This window comes from Sapajus apella, unplaced genomic scaffold (genome assembly GCF_009761245.1).
Source record: "Sapajus apella isolate SASKATOON/1434 unplaced genomic scaffold, GSC_monkey_1.0 scaffold10, whole genome shotgun sequence".
Classification (NCBI taxonomy): domain Eukaryota; kingdom Metazoa; phylum Chordata; class Mammalia; order Primates; family Cebidae; genus Sapajus; species Sapajus apella.
Window position 1 is genome coordinate 162,592 of NW_022436950.1, and position 10,348 is coordinate 172,939.

The 10,348-nt window shown below is 63.9% G+C and overlaps 1 protein-coding gene across 2 annotated transcripts in view; it reads right to left on the reverse strand.

Annotated features, from left to right (window-relative positions):
* The window catches only part of GPC1 (glypican 1), a 32,143-nt gene that overhangs the window by 12,420 nt on the left and 9,375 nt on the right, over positions 1-10,348 (reverse strand). Inside the window, exon 1 of one of the 2 annotated variants that reach the window (XM_032277715.1) lies at positions 1,418-1,513. The exons of the other annotated variant lie outside the window; for it this stretch is intronic. The gene's annotated coding sequence lies outside the window, so the exon portion shown is untranslated. Of the gene's footprint in view, positions 1-1,417; positions 1,514-10,348 lie in introns of those variants that run through there. 2 annotated transcript variants of the gene reach the window in all.

The following is a 10,348-nucleotide window of genomic DNA, read 5'->3' on the forward strand; positions in this document are numbered from 1 at the left end:
CTTCTCCAGCCTAGAAGGTGAGTCCCCACAGCCCCTCCCCTTCCCCCAGCAGGGAGGCAGGGGAGCCCTTCCTGCCCACCCCTCCCTCTAGCCCTCCAGTTGTTAGGGTCAAGGTTGCCAGGCCTGCTCCCGCTGGGCCAGAGACTGAGCCCTTTCTCCTAGGATCCCCCGGTAGTTGCTATAGCTGACCCATCCTTCCACAGCGCTCCCCTCCCTGTCACTGGGACAATTCCCTCCCCACCACGCACCCCCAACTTTTGGGGGAAGGACATTATTCATTTCCTGGCAGATTCGTCCCCCACCTGAGTCTCTTTAGCACTTCTCATCCAGGCCCAGCCCCCAAACCCAGAGCCTCCAATCTGGGGCTCCTGCCCTCCGGTTAAAGCTAAAGCGCAGAGCTCTCGCTCCGTGGGCAGCTGCACTGCCCTCTGTCTCCCCCCTCCAGACCTCCAGATCCGGACTGCTCCTGGCCCCCCAACGCTGCTACTCCTCACTAAGCCCCCACCAGCCTTGGGCTTAGACACCTTTTAGGTCACGCATTCCCGTTCCCTGCTGACAGGTCCCCACCCAGCAGCCTCCCCTTCCTCATCAGCACCATCACCCCAAGCTTTAACCGAGACTCCCATCCTGACAAGGACCACTGTCCTCAATGATGGACGCAGACCTTATTTGTCCAGACAGCAGCTGCCTGTGACCAGTGGCCCTAGAGCCCTCCCAAGGAGACTGCAGAGAGATGATGGCGCCATGCCACGCCCATCCCTCCAGAAGCTTCCACGGCTCACACAGGAGGTGCAGGCTGTAAAGCCGGCTCTATGTGCCTTTACAGCCTCGTCCTAGATCCTCAGTGTCAATGGACTCAAATGCCTAAGGTACCCGAATTTGTCAGCCGCACTGCCTGCCACGGTGCTGGAGCTGGGCTGTGTGCAGGGCACTGCCACCTCCCAGCACTCACAGGAAGAGCCTAGGCCTCCCTGCCCCTGCCCTCTACCCAGCTCTGCACCCTGCAATGGGGCCTTCCAGGCTTGCCGATGGCTGTGGGGGCTTCCCCAAGCCGGAACCCTCTTGAGGAAGCTGGCCCCTGCCCCATCTGCTCTCCGACCCCATCCAGCAGTCTCCTAGGTGAGGATGCATTGGACAAATGGCCCAGGAGGTTTCCTGGGGACCACCCACCGCCCAGGCTGCAGGGGGTCTTTTCCTCATTTTCGCCCCATCCCCTAAAAAGCCTGCACCTCTGGTCAGTCCCTGTCCACCTGGGCTCCCGATGTTGGAGCCGAAGGCAGCCTCGACCCCACCTGCGAGGTGGACAGGCCACTGCACCTCATCTCCCTGCCAAGGGCATCCACAGCCCCCAGGACCCCAGCCTGGCCCCTTCCCTCCCCTCCCCACGCCCCCACCTCCTGCCCGAAGCCCCCACCACCATTTCACCCAAATGACAGCGTCGCCAAGGAGCCCCTTCGCCACTGCAGAGCCTCCGCCGCGCACTGCGACCCGCAACCGAGGGGAGTCGCGGGGACACCTCTGCGCGAGGTGGGAGGGTCCGCGGCCCTGGCCGGCCAAGGCTCCGCCACCCGTGGGTGCTGGCCACGGCGATGGGCGCGAGGGCGGCCCAGCCGCGGAACAAAGGCTCCCGGCACTCGCCGCGTCGTGGGGGTGCCGGGCGCCCCGATGCCGGTTGCCGGTCGCCGCAGCCAGGGACGAGGACGGCCAGCCGCAGAGCCAGAGCGGCCGCGCAGGGGTCTGGACACGCGGCAGCGCTGGCGAGGAGGGGGCGGGCGGGGGGCCGGGGGCTGCGGCGGCGGCGAGGGGAGGAGGGCGCCGCGATTGGCGGGGAAGGGGCTTGTCGCAGTGGGTGCGGCGGGCGCGGGGGCGGGTGGCGGAGGCGGGAGGGGGGCTCGCAGGGGCTGCGGCAGCGGGGAGGGGGAGGGGCCTGGCGGATTAGGAGGAAGGGGGGCTGCGGCGGGAGCCGGGAAGGGCCGGGTGGGCGCAGCTGGGGCGACGGACCGGGTGGAGACGGGCATGGGCTCCCAACGGGAGGGGCAGGACGGGGACCCGGCAGAGCGGAGGGGAGGACGGGGCGAGGTGGCCCGGGGGCAGGACGGGACGGGGTCGGCGGGGACCGGGGATGCGGGACGGGGGCGCGGCGGGCAGGTCCTCCGGCCTGGCTTCCAGCGCGGCGGGCGCGGGACCCCTTCGCGGCGGCGGCGGCGGCGGCTGCAGGTGCCCGGGCCGGGGAGGGCGGCGGAGCGGGGCCGGGCAGGAGGGTTCGCGGGAGGAGCCGGCGAGAGACTCGGCCGCAGCCGCCCGGGCAGCTCCACACCCGCACTGGCGCGCACGGCCGAGGGCGGCTCCCGGCGCGGGGACGAGCGTCCGCCCGCAGCCCCCGCCCGCCCCGCCGCGCTCGGCGCCGCCCCCATCTCCCTGGAAACCGCGGGCGGCCGCCCCGGCCCCTCCGGCCCGGTCCGCGCCGCCTCCCCGTGCGCTGCGCTGCAGGTGCCGCTCCCCGTCTTCGCCGGCAGCCCCGGCCTCCCGGCTCCTGCACTGCCCGCAGCTAAGCGGCCCAGGCCTGGGTGTAGGGGCGCCTGGGTCTCAGCAGGGCTGGCGCTCAGAGAAGCTGGGGCGCCTCCCGGGAGGGTGACGGTTTCTGTGATGGAGGTGGCCGCTGACCACCAGACCCCCGCCGCTGTTTTCACTCAAAGCCGCGTGGGCATCCCACACCTTCTACCTGCGCCCCCAGCCCCCAGTCCAATAGCACCCAGGCCGTGACACACCCAGACCCCACGTCCTGACCTGCTTTCCTCTGACATACCAAAGCCGGCGGCTGCATCCTCCCACCACGCCCCACCCAGGGGCCCCAGCCTGTGAGGTCTAGGCTCCGCACCTCTCTCCACCCTCCTCGGACACCAGACGGGCAGCTCCGCCGCCAACATCCTCCCCTCCCTGCAGCCCAGGTCCTGCGTGGCTCCCACTGGCCCAGCCCAGCTCCCTACCCCCCCAGGCCCGCTGGCCCAGCCAGACAAAACCACCCACTCACACCAGGACGGCTCTGGCAGCACTCGGGCCTCTCCGGCACTCTGAGAGCTGCTGGACAGGCTGCCAAGCAGGCCACAGCACCGGAGGCCGCCGAAGGTGGGCGTCTCTTTCACCAGGCACCTCACAAGGCTGCTCTCTAAGCTGCCCGGCTCCTGCCTGGGGAACCCCTGCCAGCCGACACCAGGTCTTGGGGGTGCCTGCCCTGGGATCTTGGTCACTCTGGCCAAGAACCTCCCCCTATGCCAGCCTGCTCCATTGAGGCTTATGCTATGGCCTCAGACGCTGGGGATGAAAGGGATTCGGAGTTTGTGTCACAAACCTCCTGCCACACCCAGGACCTGGGGTCTTGGCTGCAAGGCAGAAGGGCCACTCTTGGAACCCAGGGTGAGGTGCTCCCCAGAGGCTGTGCCCCCAGGCCTGGCTCCACCTGCTTTCTCCTCCTTGGCTTGGTGGAGCTGAAGAGGGCATTCACCTCCATGTTCAACGCTGCCAGCAGGGTGGAAATTCAGGTGGCTGTGTGAGGGCGGGGCTGCCCTCCTGGGGCTCTCCCATCTAGCTTCCCACACACCCACTGCAGGGGCCACAACACCCAAGGAGACCTGGAAGATGGACTGGCCCTCCCCATCTGCTGTATCCACAGGGGCCATCCTGGAACCACAGAAGGGGACGATGCAGCCACTTTCTGATCCACAAAGATGCCACACAGGCCCGTCCGTCTGCCCTGTGAATGCCAACCAGGCAGAGACACACACACAGCTGAGGCTGGGCCAGATCGCAGAGCAGACCCCTGGTTGCCACTGGAAAGAGCCCGACACGAGGGATGGCCCGTAAATACTGGGGAAGGAACAGAGGAAGGGGAGGGAGCAGAGGGGCTCGGCCACTCACCCCCGACCCAGCCACTTCCCAGTAAGCCATCTCCGTGGGTCATGGCGGCTCCAGGCCTGGCTCTCCCTGTCTCCCCCACCCAGCTATGACCTGCTGCTTCCCCCCATCTCACATGCTCTCCCCTCACCTCCCCCGGGAAGCCTCCCCAGCCCCTGGCCTCCAGTCCCAATAAGCCCTGCTCCTCCAGAGGGAACCTCTGCCAGGGGAGCCTCCACTCCCTTGCTCCTGCCTCCCGACCCGCTGCCCAGGCTGGCCCTGGTACCCTGGTACTGAATAAGGTCGGGGGAATCTGCCCAGTGTTGGCATTGGAGGGAAAAAGCCCCTCTGCCAACATGGCCCACGAGCCCCCCTAGCCAGCACCTCCTTAGAGGCAGCGCAGGGCTGGGGGGGCGGGCCCTGAGGGGGAGGTCACACCCAGTGAGGGCTCCCTGTTCCCAGAGGCCCAGCTGTCTCCCTATACACGCAGAGCTCATTGCGGGCCTCTCAGGGGTTTTGGCCGAGTCATTTCGTCTTCACAGCAGCTGTGGGTCCGGCTGACAGCTGACAGGGAGCGAAAGTGACCTGCCCAAGGTCACAAGGCTAGGAGCAGCAGCACGGGGCCCAGCACGAGGGCAGCCTGGCCTCACCTCCCCTACCCCGCAGCCTGCCAATTCCCATCCCAGGGGAACCCCTGAGCTGCAGGCAGAGGGTGAAGCAGGAGCTGACAAGCCCTGCTGAGCCCAGAGACGTCTGGGCGGTCCCAGGAGGGTGTCTCCCTGGGGCTATGATGAGTGGGCAGGCGGCCACCCAGGTGTGGCAGGTGTGTGGGCTGGAGCTTCTGCCCTGCCCTGCCCCGCAGGCATGATGAGGGGGCGGGCGCAGATACAGCACAGAGGCCAGTTACATCTCAGTTCAGATCAACAGTGAATTGTTTTTTAGTACAGTATAAAAATGTTTGGCCCCAGAGAACTGCAAGCCGGAAACGGAACAGGTCCCGGCACACCCGTGCTCACAGCATCATTCATTCACCAGGGCCAGAGAGGGGATGTGGCGTCTCCTTACAGTTGGAGAGACTGTTTCCACAAACCGTCTGCAGGTGCAGACGGCAGAATACGATGAAAACGTGAAAAGGGAGAAATCTGACACCCGCTCCTGCGTGGAGGAACCTTGATGGCACGACGCTGAAAGAAGCCAGACACAGGACGCACATGCAGGACTCCACTTACGTGAGGTCCCTGGGGTTCAGAGACAGAAAGGATGGCGGGCACCGGGGCGCTGGAGGGGGCAGTGGGGAGGGGCTGTTTAATGCTAGGTATCGAGGAAGGAGAGCTAAGCAGAATCCTGGCACAATTAAGACCTGGAGATTATCCCAGTTTATAGTGTTACTACTCAGTTATTTCCTTTTATATAATCCTTTATAATGGGAACAGGCCCCCTGCTGTGCACTGTCCACCTCCCGGCCTAGGTGACCTAATGGGGATGGATCCCATGTTTTATTGCTCACGACCCTATCACTATCCTTAAAGATGACTTCACTCACTGCCCTGCCCCCTAACCTACACACAATAAATACTCACGCTTCTGGACATTCGGGGCCTCGCCTGACTCCGCTCATAGGTGGCGTGGCCCCCCGAGCCCAGCTGCGTTTTCCTTGTACTTCTGTGTCCTGTCTCTTGCTTGGATCCTGCACCTCAGCACAGCATAAGGCTCACCCCACGACCCTGTGGGGCCCTCAGCCCTACACAGCTTTAGTTTTACAAGATGAAAACGTCCTGGAGCTGGACGGGGGTGACGGCCACACAGTAGCGTGAATGGACTGAACTCTTAACAATGGTTAAAATGGTAAATTATGTTGCACATGCTTTGCCATAAAAAGCAAACAACTCTGTCCCCCGAAAATATCTGGTGCATATTACACTAAGTATGTAGACCGTATTTGCTCTAAACATTTATGTTACTTATTTGAAATGTAAATATTTAGGACACCCTACGTTACAAAATGATTCAAGGTCTACCTGAAATTCCCACGTACCTGGTGTCCTGCCTTTGCATCTGCTAAATCTCGAAGCCCTTTGCAGGGTGGGGGGGATGCTGCCTGAATCACACAGGTCTCCCCACCCCTCCGCACCCATGCGTCCCCAGCTCCCCGCCTTGGGTCTCAGACCCTGTCCAGGCTGGCAGCAGGAGGTTACGGTGCATGTTAAGCTGGTTTCAACTCTGCACTGCCCCCAGCCTCCTTGGAGAGCGATGGGTTTTTCTTCCAAAATCAGCACCATCTCAATTAACAGGCAGACAGGACCACATCCAACTTACAGATGGAAAGACTGAGGCTCACAGAGGTTAGGCGGCTTCCCCCCAGGTCTCCTCAGCCCTGGGCCTAATGCAAATCTCCTTCCACTGGCCTGAGTGCCAGCCCTCCCGCCCGTCCTCACTGAAGGGGAGCAAATGAGAAGCCCAGGCTTGGCACCTGGGGACCCCAAGTCCAGGTACGGAGATGAGGCCACTTTTGCAATATCAGGGTCAGGCCCGGCTACCCTTGCTGGCCTGACTGTCCCGTCACCGGCCAGGCGCTGTGGAAACCTAGCTGGGCCTGAGGCAGCCGGGCCGGGGCCTGCAAGGCCACGCTGTGGGGGGGATACCTGGCGGCTACACTGTGGGTCACACAGCCCATCATCGAGGACTCTCCCACCCAGGGAGAATCTCAGCAGGTGACCGTTGCCTGCCTGTCCGGCTCCCCAAAGGTGAGCCCTGACCTCCTGTGTGCCCTGCGGGTCCTGGAGCAGGTGGGAACTTGGGCTCATCCCACTCTGACTCCCACCCATTTCCCAGAGCCACCTGCGGGAAGGGAGCTGGTCTCTCGAGGCTCGGAGTTCCACCTCCGGGAACCTTGAGTCTTGACTCTGCCCCGTCTACACCTCGACTCGGCCTGGCCGGCAGAGGGACTCCAGGATCTCATGAGACGGCTCTGGGCAGAGGTGGGGGACACTGCCTGGGGCAGGCACCTGAGGTCCAGGAGGCAGACAGCCTGGGGGAAGGAATCAGCTCCCCCCCCCCAGGGGCCCAGGTGACCTGGGAACGGAGGGGCCCTCTGAGGGCGGCTGTCCAGACCCAGGGCTGACATCTCCAGCCCCTCCTGCCTCTCTTCCTAAAAACCTGCTGCCACCCTCAAGGCGGGCCCAAGACATGGGCCACCGACTGTCACTGAGCCCTGGGGACACGGTCTGTTCCACCCAGGGGACCTCAGCAACTCTTCTTGCCATTTCCAACTTCTCACACCTGAGCCAGTGAGTGGGAACGCTGAGCCGACACTGTGAGGGCCCCGGGGCGACGCCCAGCTGTGCCAGTGGTGGCGACAGGGCCTCCCGTCCAGGTGGATCTGGCCCCTGGCTCCCCAGCCTGGCCTTCCTCCCTCCCCACGGGGCGCCCTCATCCACTGCTGGCCTCAGTGGGCCGCCCTCACATGGCACATGTTGGGCAGAGGGCAGGCCAGCCTTCAGCCAGGGGCATGCGGCAAGTGTGGGGCAGGGCCAGGGGCACACGCAAGGGTGGGGCCTTCTGCCAGGGCACACAGCCACTGTGGAGCCGGCCATTGATCCCCTGTGACCCCCCACCTCGGCCTTGGCTGCCTCTCAGGACCCGCCCCTTTGCTAAGAACAGCCTTGATCTTCAAGAGAGCCGGCCCTTGGCCAAGGGCGTGGCTTTCTGCAGAGACCCAGCAGGCTGCCTCCCTAGGAACCCCGAGGTCCACGCAGACAGGGGTGCAGGCAGTGTGAGCACACCCACACGCCCTCCCCTCCACTGCTGGCTCCGCACTGGCCTCAGAGCGGCCCTGCCACCCCCGCCTCACAGCCAAGCCTTCCAGACCTTCCCAAATGACCACCAAAGTGGCCCCAGCCACACAAAGTCGCAGAGGGAGGACAGGGACTTGGCTGCGTCCCAGTGCCCAGAACAGCCCCTGCGGCAGGGCCCAGCTCGAGGGATCTCTGCTCAATGGAGGAACGAACATGGGGGTCATCTATGTTCGACTCCAACAGACTCTGGTCACGCCCCTCCTGGCTTGGGGGTCCAGCCTCAGACCCTGCCCACCGAGCCCCCAGCCCTGTCTTTGCCTGGCCCACTCACTGCCTCTGCTACTCAGAAGTGGGGTTGAAGCCCACCCATTCTGGGCAGCCCTGAACCTTCTGATGCCAGACCCCAAGGCTTCAGCCATGCCAGGCCGGGCTCCTAACACAGCTGGGGGTGGACACCCCTTCTCCCACTGTGGACGAGATGCTGGGGCTGGGGCACCAGTCCACCCCAGATTCTGACCCCAGCCCTTCGGCTCCACTGCTCCCCTCTGCCCTCAGCCCCACTGCCCGGGGCTGCCCACCTCGGCCCCTCGCCCTCCTCCATGGGCCGGGAGAACCCAGCCCTTCCTATCTGCTCCCCAAGTCTCCTCTCTGGTTCTTTCAATAAGCCAGTTCCCGATGCTCCAGGCCCCAGATGCTTCAGGCTCCTGGGGTTGGGGAGGAGCCCCGGGTACCCAGCCCCAGTCCCGTAAGGCAGCATGGGGGGCCGAGGACAGGGCAATGGATGGCCGTGGCAAGTGGGGCAAAACTAGGCCAGTCCCCAGGCAGGGAGGGACCTTCAGGGTTTGGCCCTCAGGGCTCACGTGACTCCAGTGGGTGAGTGGCTGCAAACCTCACATGCCGACGCTTAGATTCACGCATGTCGTGGCCCTTTCCCTGTAGGTCACACACGCTACACACTCACGGTGGCTGCGCAGGGGCACGGCTTACGTGGACCCTCTCATACATGCCCTGCCTATGCTAACTGCATCTAGAGAGCAAGTGCCTGTCTGTGGTTGGGTGTCAGCACCAAGGGCAGCACTCAGCACCCAGCAGGAGCTCACAGAGGAATCATGCAGAGGACCGGGGATGTGTCCCTATCCGTCACACAGCAGGCAGATGGTCCAGTTCCTTACTCAGTCCGAGGTGCCTGGGGGCCCCCCACCGCATCCCCCCATGTCGGACCCTTGGCCCCGGCAGGCCCTCCCGGGTGCAAACACGCTGGGCCCAACCCAAGCCTCTCCTTTTCTGCTCCAGGGCCGACATGCTGCTCAGGCAGGCCTGACCTTCTCAGTGCCGCAAGCCCCCTCACCCGCTGGCGAAGCCTGCAGACGCTTTCTCAGGATGATGCTTGTTTCTGAAGCGTACAACCGCACAGAGGACCACGGGGGAAGCACCTGCCACGGAGAAGTTACCAAAATATGACACAACAAACATCAAGGTGGCGACACACGGGCTTCCAGGGAAGCGGCTTCACAAGGGCGGCAACAGGCCCCAGACTGACTGCGACTCAGAGTCACGTTAAGAGCACGCGGTTTCCATGCCATCGGCTGCGAACGTGGAGGGCACCGGCAGCCTCGGTGTCTCCTGTGGGCCAAGCCCAGGTCCCGAACACCATCGTTCGGAGTAAGCAGAAATGCTGAATCCTGGTTACAGGCGTGCAGTGATGGAGATGTAAGCACCTCCTCGGCCAAGTTCAGCTCCCTGAATGACAGCTCAGAGCCGCATCTGTGCACCCACTGAAGGACCGGCGCGTCTCGAGTGACCTGCCTGCCCGCTGGTGTTTGGTCACCACCATCTGCCCATCCTCCCATCCCAGCCCCTGGCACGGCGCAGAGCGGTGCCCCCTCCCCTGAGCTCCCTCCTCCCCTGGCGTGGTCCTGCCTACAGCTTCGGTTCAAGAACTTCTCTTGCGGGTACTACCGGTGTTCACGGAAGAGCACCTCCATCTCGCAGGATGACTGGGCTCCCCGGCCCCACCCACTAAACAGCAAGAGCACCCCAGTCCTAAACCACTGGGATGTCCCAAGCGCCCGGGGCAGCTGCTCCTGGCTGGGAGCCACCACATCGCACGGGACCTTCCCAGGTATGTCTGACCTGCAGCCACCCCTCACCCCAAAGTGCCCCCAGGCCGATGCTACACACACAGAACAAGGAGGCACCTGTCCTAACACCTGTGTTAACATCCTGGGCGAGGCCACAGGAAGGAGACTGAAGACGCCGGGGAGCGACCTGTGTGCAGCCCCCAGGCTCAGGGAAGGGGCATCGAGTTCAGGGACAGTGGGGCTGGATTATACAAGATACTTGTCCTTTTAAAATACCTCCTTGGGTCCGTGTGTCCCAAGCTCCATGACAACTGGAGACGCATGTAAACGCCTGAGCCAACCCTGTTGGCAGGTGGCATCAGCTTTGTCCCCAGGGCCTGGCAGATGGTCACAGGTGGGTGGGATGCTCTCCCCACAGTCTCCAGAGCCAAGGGTGGGGCTCCTGGTCCAGACTCTTGAGACAGATGGACATCACACATGGGTCACCACAAGGATGGGATCTGACAGCCATGGGGGCCATGGTCACCAAGGATGTGCCAGACACAGGGTGGGCTGCAGGGGCCACAGGGGGCCACAGTCACC